Here is a 17,652-nt window from a genome sequence, read left to right on the forward strand (position 1 = left end):
TGCATTCAAAAAACTGCTTGTCCAGGGTCTAGCTGATAAATATTTAAGAGGTGTTGATCATTCCTTAAACAGTCACTGTCCAAGACCCAAATAGTTTTGTCTTCTTAGTGTAATTTAACTGTTTTAGGGATTATTAAGGGTCACGGTAGGACAGAAAATCATGAAAAGACTCTTAAACTAATTTACAGCAACAGACGTGAGCTGCAGTGACTCATCCACAAAGCCCAGCACCAAAATAAGATGAGAGTGGCTAAGAGCTACATGGACCTGCAGTCTATGGAGATAATGTCCAGTAGAATTAACGGTGATGGCCACATCACAGGAATTTTGTCATTGTCAAAAATAATGCCAAATACAGCTGTATGTGCGTCTCTTTGAATTGACAAGCCCTTGACCTACAAGTGATGCGCACAGATTCTCAGTCGACGTTCTGAGTGACAGTTCCAGACTTAGTGTGTGAAATGAGAAACAAGGAGGAAAGAGAAGATGGGATTGAAGAGGCAGTGGTGCAGGAAGTGTGGCATGTACCACTACACACTTTGTGTGTGTGTGTGTCTGTGTGTAGACATAGATGATGGGGTTCAGGTGCCTATACTCGTACTGTAGATGGCATATTCACTCAAACATGCTGACTGATATTTGGAGCTTCGACAGGGCTTCAGATTACAGATTAGACATGCATGGAAACGGTACAAAAGTATAAGTAATTTAAATCACAGCTGAGGTTTTTCTCGGTGGCTTAAGCTCAGTGGTCTTAATCTGAGGACTCTCTCCCTGAACTACATTATAGAATAGACGAGGAAGATACCATTTATTTCAGAGCGACAGCTGAAGCAGAGACACTGGCTTCATCCTGTTCATCTTGTTCCTAATCACATTTGTCATTGTTGTCTTTCCACACAGCCCCTGCCTCTTCATGGGATTTGTATCCGAATGGAAGAGAAAGCAAAGCGTGCCTCTGAGAGACAATCCAATTCAGCGCTATTCTACTGCTTTACTATAACACTAATATAATCTCCCTTCTCATTCAAGCCCTGAACGCATCTCCCTGACAAAACAGTGATGAGCGCACAGTTTCCGCTGCCTCGCATTCCCTTAATGGGATGTTCAGAAACCAGTGGCATGTTTATGGCTGTTGTCTCAGCTTTGGAAAGGGGCTCTCTCTCTCTCTCTCTCTCTCTCTCTCTCTCTGTGTGTGTGTGTGTTGACCTGCAGTTCACCTGGACGTCAATTTGAACAGGTTCAGGGAACATATGACTCAAGTGGCGTAGAGAGCACACAGCAGGAAGAAATTATTCATGACGCCTTTGTGTTGGTGCATGTGTTTGTTTCAGAAATGTCTCTCAGTGCTCAGGGAGTGTTCCAGCTCAGGTTTTATTCTGTGTTCCTCGTACATGTCACCGTGAAGCAGTGTTGTATCTAACATTTAAATTGTTATGACAGTTGTTCTGTCACCTATATAGGAAGCTCATGTAAACACAGAGAAGGCCTAAAGAAGATCTAGTATTGCTCAGGCTCCAAAGTACCACTTTAACGCTGGTCTCACCTGATTGGTCGGTGACAAAAATGAAAAGTAGGAAGTACAGTATTCGATAAGTAGTAAAATGGAGCTCTCGCCACACAACTATGATTAGGGCCAAATTCTAATGCACTCCATTTGCTGCTGCTCTGACAGCTGTCTGTCTCCAGTCTTCAGCCTCCAGTGGATTCTAGAGGTTGCCGCTGTCGAGTTTTTTGAAATATAAGCCCACTTCACCACCTTCGATTCCAATCTCTGCCACATAACCTCTGTCTGATGTCTGTGTGAAAGGTGTTTATAAACGTCTGAAATTGCATATTATTCATCGCACACATTCAAACTCAGGAAATGTGCACGGAAATGAACCTGCAGCTGCCGTACTGGCTGTTTGCAGGTGGAAATGATAGAATGATTTTATAGATGAGGTGTGTGCTTCTGAGAGGCACAGCTATTATGCTGGGGGACATAAAAAATGGCCCAAATAATGTCGGGAGAGTGAACAATGTAAGTCAAGCACATTTGTCTGAATTCAGTTAATCTTTTCTTTTGATTTGTCTGGGGCCATTTCACAAGACATTTTTTTTTCTGTGTGTTTTATATGAACAGTAATAGTGAGTCAGATGTTGCTGTGATGATACAGAGCACCCTGGTCAAGGGCATGTTTCAGTGGAGGTTTTATAGGTTTTGTTCTCTATCTCATCATTTTCTGTACCAGCTGTTACTTCTTTATCTCAGCCCCATCTCAGTGTTGTCTCCCCGTAGCATCTACGCCCTTTATCTCCTGCATCTTATCGGTGGTGCCAGATACAAGCGATGGCAATCCAAACCAGAGGGAGAGATAAAGGGGGGACAGCGCTCGCAGAATTAGAGAGAGGGGGAGAAATGAAGAATAATTGGTGTAAAAGAGTTTAAAGAGGTTTCTGTTGATGCCATTAAGCTCTGTAAATTTATTTAAAAAAAAGGTTTGTTTATGTTTTTGCAGTATGGGTCAGGGAAGAGCCCATTACATTTTGTTGCTGATCCAGATCCTGGAGTGGATACATGGATTTTGATGAAAGAAAATCAGGCATTTTTGGGGGGACTGATATCTGTGTAGCGTGACTGAATTTAAGGTGTGTTGGGCCTCGGCTGAGGTATCAACAGGTTTATGCAAAAGCTACTAAACTGATTTTAACTAAGCATGGTGGAAGGATAGGGCCTGAGAAGAATCGATAGTTTTTTAATAACAATTAAGGGGACGACCCAGTAATGTTTTCTTTTCACCTTCTTTAAACACATTGTAGGTAAAAGCACTTTTCAACATTTAGTTTTTTGAGGCAGGTCTTGATTCAAAACAAAAATCATTTTTTGTGGGCTGATATTTATGAGTGTGTACAATTTGTCATGGATCTAACATCTTCATATTTAAAAAAATGGTTTAAATTATTTGTTCAACAACTTGTTTATAGATGATTAACTGTAGTCCGTCTAGTTTCCATATTTTGCGTTGCTATATAATCCTATATTTATCTTGAGCTGATACACAAAGTTCAGAGTAAAGTATATTTGTAACTGCTTTATATGTATTATAACATAACATTTACGTTTCTTTTTATATAAGAACTAGACAATCTTGCATGTTAGCTTGTTCAGCCTTGGCTGAGGAATGAGCTCTACTGAGTGCCATTCAAGTAGCAAAGGTTTTTGCCTGATCCTTTATCTTGTACATATCCCATCGGACAAACAACAATGCATCTTCACTGCATACTTTTGGGAATGTATCGATTTGCACTGAGTGATAAAAGATTCAATCCCGGCACTGCACAAACTTACAAACGGTGCACAAAACATCAATCAGGCTTCTCCCAGAGCACTGGCTTTGGTACTTAATTGATCCTAGTTTGCACAAACTTTCATGTTTTGATGGATAATAAACACTTGTTTCTATCCCATCCAAAGTTGAAAGTCTCTATTAGCCAGTTGAAGAAGACAACAGCTCCTCTAGGTGCTAATGGACTCTCTAAAGGTCTTGTTGCCCCTGGTTGTAAAAGTAATAACCTGTGGAATCTGTCAAAAGAGCTCTCTCCCAGAGGTTGCCATGGTGCACTCTGTGGAGGAGAAGAAAAGGCAGGAAGGGGGTTAACAGAAATCTAAGAGAACATTTTCATTATAGCCCTCAGTGTTGGTTTCTATGTGCCTCTGGGATTTGGAGTAACAGATCTGGTGCTAGTGCTGTGGTCCCCCTGTGTTCCAATTATCAAACCCCTTTAGCTTCTATGCCCATGTGAGCAGCCCAAACACATCATATCTCATGAGTATCTGCTGTCATACAGCTGTAGGGCAGCGGAATGAAAGAATTACAAGTATTACAGAAATACCCTTACATTTATTTTTATTTCAGTAGCAGCTACTTGACCTTTTATGAGTAGACATTAATTAAAGCTTCTTGAATTGTGAAAGATTTTCTGTTTTGGTTTTCTCTCATTGTACCAGGGAGAAGTTGTCAGTGAAAAATGCTCTTTTTAACCTAACTTCCTGTGTGTGGAGCATTTTTCAGCGAAAGAAACTGATATTTCGCTGAAATCCGATAAGAAGCTTAAAGGCAGGTGGACGTTGGATTTACATTCACCAAAGTGTTCAAATGAATGTTGATCCATGTTGGATATGCATGATATGAATATTAAGCCATATTAACTTAGAGGGTGATGATGATATGTCACCACTCTTCACTTCATCTTCCTCTGCTGCTCCCTATGGGCCAAACAAAACGCTTATTGCAGGTTTAAAATCTCAACACATACACATCTGTTGGGTACAGTTTAGGAAACCGCTGCCCGTGGTGAGTAGTTTCGCTCCTGTTGTTGTTGTTTGTGATGATTGACCTGATGCACCTTTGCATGACTAGTCATACAGATACACCTCTTACTGATTTGTCACATCGAGAACCTTTTCACACCAAGGATGATTTCTCATGCAGAAAACTCAGACAGCAGTAAAATATAAATTGACTCCAGGTCTGCATTATAAATACTCGCACAGTGGCTGAAATCTGGGAGCAGTTTAGACGTTTGGCATAACACACTATGCATGTTCAAATCACTTGAATGGGACATTGTCAGATTAGCTCTTGGGGTTTAAATTCACATCCTCGCACATTTCCTATTGCAGTAAAGAAGCAGGGAAACACCACAACATGGTGTTATGAACAAACGAGTGGCTATTATTTTTAAATCCACCCCCTGTGCAGACTTAAGCCCATAGATATTCTGTGCTAAACTGGTGAGTCAGCCGCAGTGCTCTGCCCTCAGAGCCCTCTTTTATTTTGGTTCAAATAACAGCTGGATAAGTTCATTATGAATTCAGTCTCTTGAGTATCTCATTTTAATTTTTCAGATAATTGACATTGGTTTTCTTCAGGTAGTTGGATCAGACTCCATTGTTACTACTCTTACACTTATTCTCTCACACCTGAGTGTTCATTAGAATCGGCAAAACAATTATACAGAATTAACCACACCACACTTGTTCTATTATCTCTGAGTTTTAGGAATCTGCTGCTCATCACACACACACACACACACACACACACACACACACACAATATTGCATTTGCCAGCCCTTACCCAAACCTTACCCTGAATACCAACTCTTAACCCTCAAACAACAAAAAATGAGGACCGCCCCAAAATGTCCTCACTTTCCAAAAATGTCCTTACTTTGCAAGGTCTGTGCTCAAAATGTTCTTTACAAATCACAAGTAAATAGGCACAATTGAGCCAATGTCCTTTTAAGGACATTTTGTTGACTTCCATTCATTATCGACAGTCTAACCAAAACCTTATACCTAATCTCAACTATGATCAATTGATGCCCAACCCTAATGATGGGGGTGACAAGATCAGGGTTGATACTGGAAAAGGTCCTAAAGAGGTTACAAAATGAATAAACACACACAGACACTCACAGACGCTCTGGAGTTGGCTTTCTTTCACTTCCCTCCCTCTTGCTGGCCCACCCTCTCCGCTGCTTTGACCTCTCAATATCACACACAAGTTGTCATTGCCAAACTATCAATGTCCCTTGACACTTATTCGACTCAGACTCCCTTTGGCAATTCCATTTGCACAGAGCCAATTTCAATTTTTATAGTAGGTCGGGGAGGGCTAGCATAAAGCCTGCAGTCAGAGTAAGCCAAAGTTGAAGACAGAGAAACAAACGCCCTGTGTGTGTGTGTATGTGTGTGTTTGTTCTTTGTTTGTTTCCTTAAAATTGTGGCTCACTCAACCATGGAAGCTACGTGACCCCACTTTATGGTAATTCAACCTTCTGAACCATGTAACCAGCCCTTTCAAGTACAAATATTGACTTGTCAGCTAAATATCGTGGATGTTTTTTTCTTTGTTTCTTAAATTAGCTGTAATCCATAACAGCAAACTTTAATGCTGCGTGCAAATGCAAAGACATTGATATATCCGAACACTTGTGATTTATGTGATGTAAGACCTTATCAGTGTTAAGAATGTAAGTCCCTTAACTGAGTTAGCAGGTTTTCAAACTGGCCATTTCTCAGCCTCGGGCAACATTGGAAGACGCCAGTCATCCAGATGCGGCTCCTGGAGAAGACTCCTTGAGCTGTGTGCTTCCCTCCATGTTGTCGTGGACACATACTGTACAATGGCGCTGGCTTCTCTGGTGTTTCCACAACAAGTACAAGGCATCAGCGGTAGTCATTTAAGCCAGTAGCCCTCCACTCCTCTTTAATGGAAGAGAATGTGTGGGTTTTTGTGTTTAACTGCAGTAATGTCACGCAAGAATTTGCTGTGTCCTCGGTTTGAACGCACCATCAAAGAGACTTGCTAACAAGTGCTCGGGAGGATTTTTCACAGAGCAGGTTCAGCACCATGGAAGGCAACAAATTCTAAACTCTGTGAGCCACCTGAAACTCGTTCCCATAAAACCAAAGCTAGCTTATGACCTCACACACAGACTCACCATTGAAGTATGTAGTAGTACACTTTTGTTGAAATGTTGGTCCGAGCTTTGGTTTAAATCTGCTCTCAGTTGAGGGCCTCGTGTGGAGCGGAGTTCTAATTTACCAGCAAAAGTTGAAGAAAGTATGGCAGTATTTTCTGTTTGCAAAGTCATGCGGGGGAATGCAGCAGTCCTGCTCCTTTTGGTGGCTGCATGATGAGGTCCAGTTCACATGCCTCCAGAAAAAAACACAGAGAGAATGTGTCAGTGCATCAAGCTGCGCTCAACAAGCCCGTTACCATCTTACCCTAGATTTTTCTCACTCATAGGTTCACACATCAGCACATCTGGAACCTGTCCTCCCATCTTTCAGCCTGTGGTTCTCAGTGCAGTGTAGATGTTGCAAAGAGAGAGAGAAGAGAAAATTTCCTTTTTTCTTTTGTCAGTCTTTTTTTAATGGCAACATGAACCTTTAAAATCACAGAACAAATGATACATCGCTTACATCAAATTTCTCTTCAATTGCAGGGGTAAGATTTGAGCCTCTTAGCTATTTGCTGCCTTAGATCTCTGTGCGTCTGCATGTGTGTGTTTGCTAGTGCACATTCACTTCTGTGCTCGTGTACACAGTCCCGTGGGATTGCCTACCGGGAGCTCACAGGCAGAGGATTTCAGGACTGAACAGCTGAGTGCATGCACATAGTCCAGGGAAATGACGCTTCAGCAAGAAGAATTGTTCAATTTGTCTCGAGTGAAAAGCAATATTCAAGTTGAAGCATGTGTTCCTGTAGTCCCGCTGTGTCTTGATTTTTCTTTCTCGCAAGACTTTTAGGATCTGCTGCTGCTTTGATGAGTTGGTTGACAATATGCTTTAATAGTTCACCTTAAAGAACCAAAGCAGGATAAAGTGATTTTAGAGAGAAAGCAGGGAATTGTATTAATTTTCTGCCCATTCAAGTATGACCATGCTCTCTTAGGAACAAGCCTCTGAATGATTTATTGTTCCATTGATTCAAAAGGCTCAGAAAAAAACACACTACACCACCAGTTGACTTAGATGCAAAGGAAACACTGCCTCTCCAGAGCCATTTTGAATTTGTGAAAACTTGTGGAACCAAATAATGCTGCAGAAGCCGTGCAATCAATTACAGTGTCTAACCACGTCTGAAAACATCTGGTCTCTTTTGAAAACAATTCATATTCAAACATTGTGATGACCCACCAAAAACAATTTAATGCATCGGCACAATTCAACAGGTAAACAATGCACCCTCCACCCGAGAAGGAATAAATTAACAGTTTCTGCAGCACCAACATGTAAGAAAAGATGGCGTTCATTGAAAATAATTAAACCGTTGCTGCCTGTCGCTGCAGGAAGTTAACATCTGCTTGGCAAAATCAGTTTTTAAGCTTTTAAGAAATGACTGAAGGGTGTTGTATTAGTGCAACATCACTAATAGGAATGATTTTCCCTAAAGAAGACTTGCCTGCTTAGTGATTGAAGCCTCGGTTGAATACAAATAAGCAGCGTGCATCATTCACAGAGGGACCCCCAGGCTCCTCTGGTTGTTCAAGAAAAAAAGGCACAAACACTGATAAAACTCTGAGCGTTCTCATGAGAATACAAGGCACCTCAAAGTCAACTTAACCGCTCCTGGTTAAAAGTATTCTGTGCATGCATAATTAGTTTTAAAGAGGAGAGAGCTATGGGTGTTTTTAGTTGAATTATATATTACTCATCCAACGCAGGCCACAGAAAATGATCCTTTCTGATATAAAACAGATTCCAGACTTAGTTTTAGATTATTATTATCATCATGAGTACCATTGACTGTATAAAAAGATGAAGGACATGACAGCTCCTCTAAATTGAGGACAAATCATATAGATCACCCCTTGCCCTTGACCGTCTCCACCATGTTAGCAGATGGGACATGGACCAAACTACAAAGTCAATATGCATGTTCTATTATTTTTTATCAAAGGTGGTTTCTCTCGTTTTAGCTTGTTTTCATCACACAAGCAAGATTATTCTAAAACTACTGGAGGGATTATCATGAAACTTGGTGGAAGGATGTGGTGTGGGTCAGAGAAAAACCCATTAAATTTATGGTGCGGATCAAGGGCACGGATCTACTTTCCTTAACATTGTGAGATAATGTGTTTTCACCAGGGAATAATTCATGGATCTTGATTTTTTTTGTAAATCAGGCACATTGAGGGGACTGATATCTCTGACTGAGTGAGATTTGGTGCAGCTTGATTTAATTTACGGAGATTGTTGGGCCTTGGCAGAGGTATGTGCTCTACTGCCATTCTAGTTAGATATTTGATGCTTATATAAACAGGGTGAATATCATGAGTGACAGCTGAGACTGACCCGCAATTGACTAAGCATGTATATCGATGGGACCTCGATACCGTGGCTCCACACCACGATCACTACAGGCTCCAAATGATGTCATCAGTGCAAGATGCCGTCACCCGTATCTGGAAACAATGGAATCCATCATTATATACAGTCTATGAAAGGTACCATGTACTGATGGTTATGAAACTTCATGAGACAAGTTTCTCACTTACTCCTTTTCCCCCTTTAACTAACACACCAGCTCAGGCACATACATGAACACGCAACTTTTTGATAATATGTATAACTACACACTCAGAGACAACAAACTGAATATATATGCTACCAGTGTGAAGTACTCTAATAAGCAGACTTTATTTTGGTTGCTGAGATGAGATGGTTTTTTTCCCCCCAAGAGGAGCATATCCCTTAATCACCCTTCTCTGTAGAGTGTCTTCACTCCTGACTGAACCCTGGCCCCTACGATTTCTCTGCAGCAACAGAGACAAGATGAGAAGGAGAATTAGCACTGTGGCAGGGGCTGATTATTAGAGAGCTCCTGCTCAAAGACCTGACTCATACCAAAAACAAGCTAGGCCAAGTGGAGATAGTGATGACTTTACCTGGATTAGCTTTCTGCGCTCATCCAGGGTTTGGAGGCTATTTTTATAAAAATTTTAGTTTGGCTTTTTTATTAGTAATAGACTAAATACGCAATCATCTTGTCTTACCTTGCACCCTATTCATTTGTCTAATTTATCATTTAAAAACTCAGCGGTAATGGAATGGAAAACTTTTTAAAGGTAGTTGCTCCCTCTGCCAATCTCAAACACAAACTGACACGATACACGCTCTAATGAGTCTATGGTCCTGAATTATACATGGAAGAAAATCTCAGCACATTCATCCAGTGGAGACTGTGAGCCAGAGTTTAAAGCTCCAAATGCTCGTAAGTGAACCTACGTATTTAGATTTTCTGCTCCCAAAGGTCAGTGAACCACCATTCCACTCAGATTTATACACTTTAATAATGTTGCCCTCAGATAACCTTTCATTAAAAATACTGATCTCTTAACTACGAATCGTGCCACCTTCCATCACTTTTTTTTTTCCTTTATATTTTTGCAGTAACGTTTGCAGGTTAAGTAGAACTCTATATCACTGCTGTTGATTAAATAGTGTACCTGAACGTCAGCATTTTGTTCATTACGGAGATAAAGTGTGTCTAATAGTCTGTACCACAGCAGATCCACACTGTCACAAGAAATTATTGCACAAAAACCTGTAGAGCAGGATACATCTTTTCACTATTCTCTTGTTTTCCTCATTTTAGAAAATCCTTTTTCTAAAGTATACAGTGATATGCACTGTGCAGCATATATATATATATATATATATATATATACTTGAAACATTTTTGTGTCTGACATTTTATTTATTCTATTTTTATTGTATTATGTTTTATAATTTTTCCCCTTTTACTTTTGTATTGGTATTAATCTCTTTACCTCTCTTTTCCTACATTTAAATTTTTAATTTTACTTAAATATTTTAAACTGTGCTTCCTGATTTTACATTGATTTCTCTTTCGTTTGTGTTGTTTTTATTTTCCCTGTGTAGCACATTGAATCTCTGTTTATGAAGCATGCTTTACCAATGAAACAGCCTTGCCTTTATATATATAATTCATCATGATATCATAGTTCATAACTTGCATGATGATTTAGATGGTTGTATGTTGTCTCTAAGCTGTTCCTAGCTTTGCACTCTTCTGCTCTGAGACTTCATGATGTCGTACATGGAATCTGCTTGAGCCACTCTCCCAGTTTAGGGGGTCACAGCCCCTAATGCTCCTGTTACCACAGGGAGCACTTTTCACTTCACCTTCCACATCTGTTCCAGATGTTCTTTCAGCCCCTGGTACTTCTCGATCTTCTCTTGCGCCTTTGTTACTGTCAGCTGAGATTGCCACATCTATCACTACTGCCCTCTTCTGTTCCTTGTCAACCACTGTGTCCGCTTGGTTAGCCGGCAGCAGTTTGTCAGTCTGGAACTTGAAATCCCACAGGATGTTATGGCTCTATTGTTCTCAACTGGTGTGGTGTCCCATCGGATCTTAGGTACTTCTAATCCGTACTCCACACAGATGCTCCTGCACACTCTCCCAGCCAGCCACTTTCTGTTTATGCTCTCCCAGCATTTTACACCACATATAAAAATTGTATCATAACTTGCATAATAGATTTTGATGATGCATGAATTTTAACAGCGTCATTTTAATTTACATTGATCTTAATGGTTTCCCAGTAAAGATTTGATTTAATTGTTGGTTTCTGCTCTGGTTAAATGTCTTAATAGAAACAGACAAGTTGATCATTTGTCACGAAATCACACCTGCTGTTTAAGAAACTTTTTTTTTTCTTGCTGTCAGAGCAATTGTTTGAAATTTTCCTTCTGTTGACAAGTCTTTGGGAACAACACCCTCAGCTGTGTCTCCTGTGTAGACATTATTTTATTGAATACTCCCCACAACCTTTAGTCAGGACTTCTTCTGCAGCGCAGCTAATTAGAGCCTATTGATGAGAGGCTCCTTGTTGTTGGTTACGCTGAAGGGAAAGAAAAGGCCAGCCATTGTTGCAAAGTGACAGCTGAATCATAGCCAACTGCCTCCGCGGTATTATTTCTCAGCTGTGCTAACGCACCAGACTAATGGATTTGAGCCTGGGATACTTGATAACTGACAGTTAAAGTTTCTGTTGACCATAAAGGGATAGTTCACCCAAAAATGAAAATAAACTCATTATCTACTCACCACTATGCCAATGGAGGAGTGGGTGAAGTGTTTGAGTCCACAAAACACTTTTGTAGTTTCAGTGGTAAACAGTGCTGCAGCCAGAGTCAATATAATTGAAGTAAATGGTTCTGGAGTACATTTACACCATGTGTTTAACCTAAATGTTCGCTGTGATCAATGCGTTAACATGGCACCGGAGGAGGAGGGTAACAGTAAAATCATCGCGTAAATGACGCAGTTTCAAGTCAAATTTGAATGTCTGGGCTTACGGACACTTTAATGACACCACAGGAGCAGTAGGGAAGCATTTTCAGTTTTTTTCAGTTTTATTACGTTTGTGGAAGTGGTCGCCATTTACTTTCCAATTGTATTGGATTTGTTTACCGCTGGGGAAAAAAGTGTTTTATGTACTCAAACACTTCTCCCATCCCTCCATTGGCATAGTGGTGAGTAAATAATGAGTGCGTTTTCATTTTTGGGTGAACTATCCCTTAAGTCAACAAAGAGCAGGTCCACTGTGAGGGGAGAGAGCCAGCACAGCACTCACACTGTTAAAGAGGGGAAGTTGTCCCATATGTGAATATTAGGCCCCTGTGTGGGGGTTGGACTATAGAGTGGGTCAGGTGCATATAATGGATGTTGCAGGTATGAAGTGGGGGGAGGGGCCACCCTTTATCCGGCTCACCTTTACTGACCGGGTGTAATGAGATTACCTTTGCACGTCATGACTAGAGAGAGAGAGAGAGAGAGAGAGAGAGGGAGTACGTGTGTGTGTGTGGTGGAGAGAGAGGGGAGGGAGAGAGAGTGTGTGTGTGGTGGAGAGAGAGGGGAGGGAGAGAGAGTGTGTGTGTGTGTATGAGTGGTGGAGAGAGAGGGCTGCTCCATGCAGTGTGCTCGTGTCAGACCCAGGATACAGCTCCTCCGGTGAAGTGTTGCTGCGTCGGGCTCTGGTGCAGCACAGAGCTGATGCGCCCATGTGAGGAGGCTGTCGCTGCCTTCCCACGCAGGATCCGTGGCTCTGTTGCGGGATTGTTTTTTTTTTTTTCTTTCTGGAGCCAAAGCATGGTAAGACGTCTCATCTGGTGTTCTGTCGTCACAGGCTGTTTTACGCGCATGATTTACCAAATGGGCATTTTACGCACAGGCAGATGCTCTCAGTGAGTTACTGTGTTTAGAGCAAGACGCGTGTATATACGGAGGCTTGTATTTTCCCATCATATTATGATTCAGTGCCGTGAAATGAGTAATCCACAGGCAAAGCGTTCACCTGAAGTCTGCCCTGATCTGCGCTGCTAATCTCTGGGGGGGTGAAGTTTTCAAACACTGCCTGAGCGCATCAGCGTTCACTTTGGATTATCTGAGGATGATATCCCATTAATGCCTGTGGTAGAATTGCAACATGGAGTTATTGGTGTGACAGACCGTTCCTGGGCTTGATGCCAAACCACTGCCTTTTTAATATTTCAATGAGCCATTGGTTTATTTGAGAGCGATTCTACAGAAATAGTGTTTTTGTTCAGTGAGAAACGAGTGAGTGCATCAGTTCAGTGGTTTGAGCGGCGACAGCTGCATTTCTTAGCGTTGACATCTGTATCTGGCCTCATATCAATTACACCGTTTTATCCGGAGCACGACTGGCATGCAATAACTTCCCCTGTGAAAGCAGCGTGGCACAGCAGGGGATCTTACAACCCCCCCCCCCCTTTCAAAACGCCATTCACTCACATACTACTCCATTCACAGGATCAGAGCAGTGCGATGAAATGTAACAAGGATGATTTAGCCTTCAAATCTTCTCCATTACGGTTTAGAAACCTTTTTCACTTTCAATTCACTTTGGAATTTAAAGGCCTGGCAGGGGCTGATCTAGGATTTTACTAAATCAAGGGCCATAAAGGGGCCTCAGTTTACACAGAGGGGCCAATTATATGTCCAACATCCATGCACAATCACTGATTCAGTAAGGTGCACATTAAAGTCATTCCTTGTTTACTGTCTGCTCCATAGCTTTGAGCAAAGCCACACATCATCATATATACAGTATAGTAATGTATTTAGAAAATTGTTTCCTGTTTAAGCTTGTGCTTCAAAAAAAAACTAAGAAAATAAATTCTTAAGAAGTTGTCACATGTGTTGTTAGTAAATGATTATTGAAATAAAAAAATCAGGGGCCAGTCAAATTTCTCCCCTCTTGGATCCGCCGGCCTCCTTGTAGCTGCAGCACAAGGGAGTTGTGCTTTTTAGAAAAAAAAAAAAAAGAAAAAAAAAAAAAAAATATATATATATATATATATTTACCTGCAATGTTTCATGTCATCCAATTTCTTTTTGAGTGTTCTCTGCTCTGATAATGAACACAAACCAACCGTCATCACCGCGCACACGTCCAGCTTTGAAAACCACTCAAGTCTGCATCATTTTGTCGAAGGCCGCAGAGTTGAGACTGTGCCAGTTTTCTGGATGCCACAAACAGCAGGAGAAGCACTAACAGTTAAAGCAAACTAATTTCCCTGTGACAGTTGTAGTCCAGATTCTCTCGAGACCTCGTGTTCCAGCCGACAAAAACTTCCATGTAAACAGAAAATTCCTCCAACTATCAGCCCAAAGCTTGTCCATGAATTAATCACATTAGTGGTAAGTAATTAATACCATTAAGCTGCACTCTTATTAATGTGTGCCAGTTCTAGTGGTTTGTCTTACAGTGACGCATAAATGAAATGGACCTCATTAATGTCATTAGTTACATGGTTTTTGTGAGGACCTGGTGCTGTCCGATGCTTTTTCCAACTGTAATGTAAAAAGTTTACAAGCCCCAGAGGAAGCTAGTGAGCGGCTTTTGAGTTAAGAGGGTTTTCTGCCAAAGTCCATTTTTTATAACAGTTGTACAATGTTTCATAAAATGACCCTCAAAACCATTATGGAAATAAGAGAACATCTTTAGATGGGTAACACTGACTATTTCAGAGTAGACGCTCCAATCCCTGAGTGGTCTGTGTTAATACATAATTACATAAGTATGCATGAGTTTGTTCTTATGGGTCGAACCAGACCTCGGCCTTTGGTTTTATCTGAACTACACACCTGTAAAGTTTTGTGTTTGTATCTTCCTGGGTTGTAATGCCATCGCAGTGACAAAATCCTTCCACAGGCACACGCATATAAACACCTGCCATAACACTCAAGACGGCTTCTGTCGTAGTTCTCACCTCAGTAAATGTCTCCAGAACCACATCTCGCCATGATGACAAACACACCCACACACACTCTTCCTCGTAAAATGAAAACAAACCATCCGCACTGTTGCGCCTCGTAAAAAACTCAAGGCTTGTTGGAAAACTATAGATGAGTTGATGCTTTAACATTTATAGAACAGTCCACAAGTAGTTTAGACGCTTCACAGGCTCCTAAATTAACAGGCAGTGCTATGCCGGCAGTGTGTAATTAGACACCTGGCCCTGGTTGTTAGACAATCAACTTGAAATGGCCTCTGCACCATATGTTCACAACTGTGTGTGTGTGTGTGTGTGTCATTGGTTTATTTTTCTCTGCACCTTTAACATCTAACTTGCAACTGTTTCCGTCCTGTTCGAGTAATGATGTGACAATATCTGGAGAGGCAGCAGAGGTTTGGAAATGCATTATATTTATTAGTTGACTTAGAGGTGCACTCCCATACTGCATTTACTTCTATGGACGCACTTCTATTTTAATGTTACTCTCAGTGGACTGTAGAGACATTATACACTAAAGTTAGTTAAGAGCCCTGTCTGAGAGGGAAAATGGTGAGCACTTAAACATCCCATTGTAGCATCCAGGGCCCTGGATGCTCTTTTGGATATACTCAATCAGTGACTTACACAAGTATGTTATTCAAATAAAATAGCAATCAGTTACAGTATATGTGGTATAATGTGAAGCTGTCTGAAAGGTTATTTTTATATTTAAAATACACTGTATGGCTTTATAGGGTTTTGCAACAGTGTGATGTACCATGATTGCTTTGGTATATAATAGTCTTACTTTACTGAAATATAAGAAAATGCATATTGTGACAGTGTGATATACACACAATATCACATGTGACAGCGCATAAGGAATATTTTTTATCATTCATTAATCTGTCATTTACCTGAAAAACAAGTGAAAACTGCACTTATGTATTTTTAGGCTCGAGACAAAGTGCTGAAATTGCTTGATGCTTACAGCTTGCAGTCCAAAACTCGTGGATAGGCTTTTAATTTATGATCATAAAAGACAAAAACTCACATTCTGAGAATTGAGACGGTAATAGATGGTATTTAAGACTGCTTGAAAGATTCCTCCCCCACTAATTGCTCATTTATTTAAAAATCAAATGTTTCAGCTCTAAAATATTGAGTGAAAACTTAATCCATGTCGGCTCTGCGTGGAAACTCTCCTTAGTTTGTGTGAGAAGGTTTTAAACTTGGACGTGGGCTTAAAGCCATTTTCCCAAACTTTCTTTGAGTTTCCATCAGATGAACTGCATATAATGATACTTCCGCACTGCAGCTTTGGTGGTTCCAGCTTGATTGATGCAAGGTCTCTACCACTGCTATGAGCTTCAGGACTGTTTAAAGGTATATATCATTTTTACTGTCATGATGAAAGACATGGAGCTCAAGGCATCTACTCTTTAAGTATTAATAGGACAACTAAAAAGGTTATAAAATACTCTGGTAACTGAAGTGAGCCAGAGGAGATCCATCGGGCAGGGATGAATCATCCTTAGAAGTGATGGACTGTATTGTTCATACCAAAGGATGGAGAGGAAAGCCTGGAGGGCGTGGCGTGTACAGGTGGACGCCAAAATGAGACTAATCATCCCGGTGCCTCAAGTAGATGAAGCAGGTTATGTCAGGTGGGGTGTTATAGAGGTGGAGGGCTCTCTGTGTTATTCTGTCTCAGCATTATAATTCAGCACTGAAACTCAGTGCTCAGCAGTCAACAGTGTGCCTGCGATAAAACAGTAATTAACAAGGCCTGCAACACTTCCATGACTGACTAATGATCTAATCTTGTCTGTAGTATCAGCTGGCAAATTTACAAACAACAGCACAATGATTTCATAGCCCTTGAGCAGCGACAGCAGAAAACAATCTTTCGTGTTGAACATATATAATTGTATGCGTATTGCATTGTCTTATACAATATGCTTATTGTATTGTTATGCTAAAAAGTGTTCCATAAGCCACCGTCGGGTAAAGGATAAGACTGGTGATATATTTGTATTTTTTGGTACTGGCAACAAATCCCAGGAAAAGACCCAAAATGCTTGTGTGGGCCGATGTGACTCGAGCAGGTCATCCACTAACCAGCAGGTCAGTTATTCCATTTCTGGCTCCTTCAATCCATGTGCCAAAGGGTGCTTGGGCAAGACACAGGACCCAAAATTGCCCCTCACGGCTGTGTCGTCAGTGGGAATGATGTGTGAAAGAAAAGCACCGCATACAGACGAATGTGTGTGAGTGGTCAGCAAGACCAGAAAAGTGCTGTATAAATGCAGCCCATTTTACAATGTTAGTGTCTTTGGTTATGTTCCAACCTCTCTGCTCTGTCTCTGACATCCACCCTCAAGCCTACTGGTTCCCACTGGGCACATAGTGATCACTAATGTGTATTAGCATATAAAAATTACAAATACACTACGAATGAAAGAAACTCACAAGAGCACAAAACTGTTCTGCTCTGCCTGATATTGTCCACATGCTGTAAAACACCAACATTTCACCAAAAAGCAGGCATGATCATAAGGTCAAGGATGTGATTACTGGGATAGTTACAGGTTAGCACTCCAGAGCAGCCTTGAGTTGGGTATTTAAAAACAGTGTCTGCTTCTCAGTAACATTTTTTTGCTCTCGGCTTTCGAAGACTTAAAAAGAAGACCCCAAAAAGAACAAGTTCTAAAAATGGGATTTCATCATAGGATAAATAATATTTTCCCTAAAGTGCATTACCATCATAACTTCCTTATCATTCTGCAAATATGACTTTATTCATATGCACAATGGACACCTCAGG

At 40.9% G+C, this 17,652-nt stretch overlaps 1 protein-coding gene across 4 annotated transcripts in view; it reads left to right on the forward strand.

Moving 5' to 3' along the window:
* The window catches only part of LOC109636652 (protocadherin-15-like), a 190,050-nt gene that overhangs the window by 22,096 nt on the left and 150,302 nt on the right, over positions 1-17,652 (forward strand). For 2 of the 4 annotated variants that reach the window (XM_069538671.1, XM_069538673.1), the window contains exon 1: positions 12,485-12,678. The exons of the other annotated variants lie outside the window; for them this stretch is intronic. The gene's annotated coding sequence lies outside the window, so the exon portion shown is untranslated. Of the gene's footprint in view, positions 1-12,484; positions 12,679-17,652 lie in introns of those variants that run through there. 4 annotated transcript variants of the gene reach the window in all.

Source organism: Paralichthys olivaceus, chromosome 14 (genome assembly GCF_024713975.1).
Source record: "Paralichthys olivaceus isolate ysfri-2021 chromosome 14, ASM2471397v2, whole genome shotgun sequence".
NCBI classification, from domain to species: Eukaryota; Metazoa; Chordata; class Actinopteri; order Pleuronectiformes; family Paralichthyidae; genus Paralichthys; species Paralichthys olivaceus.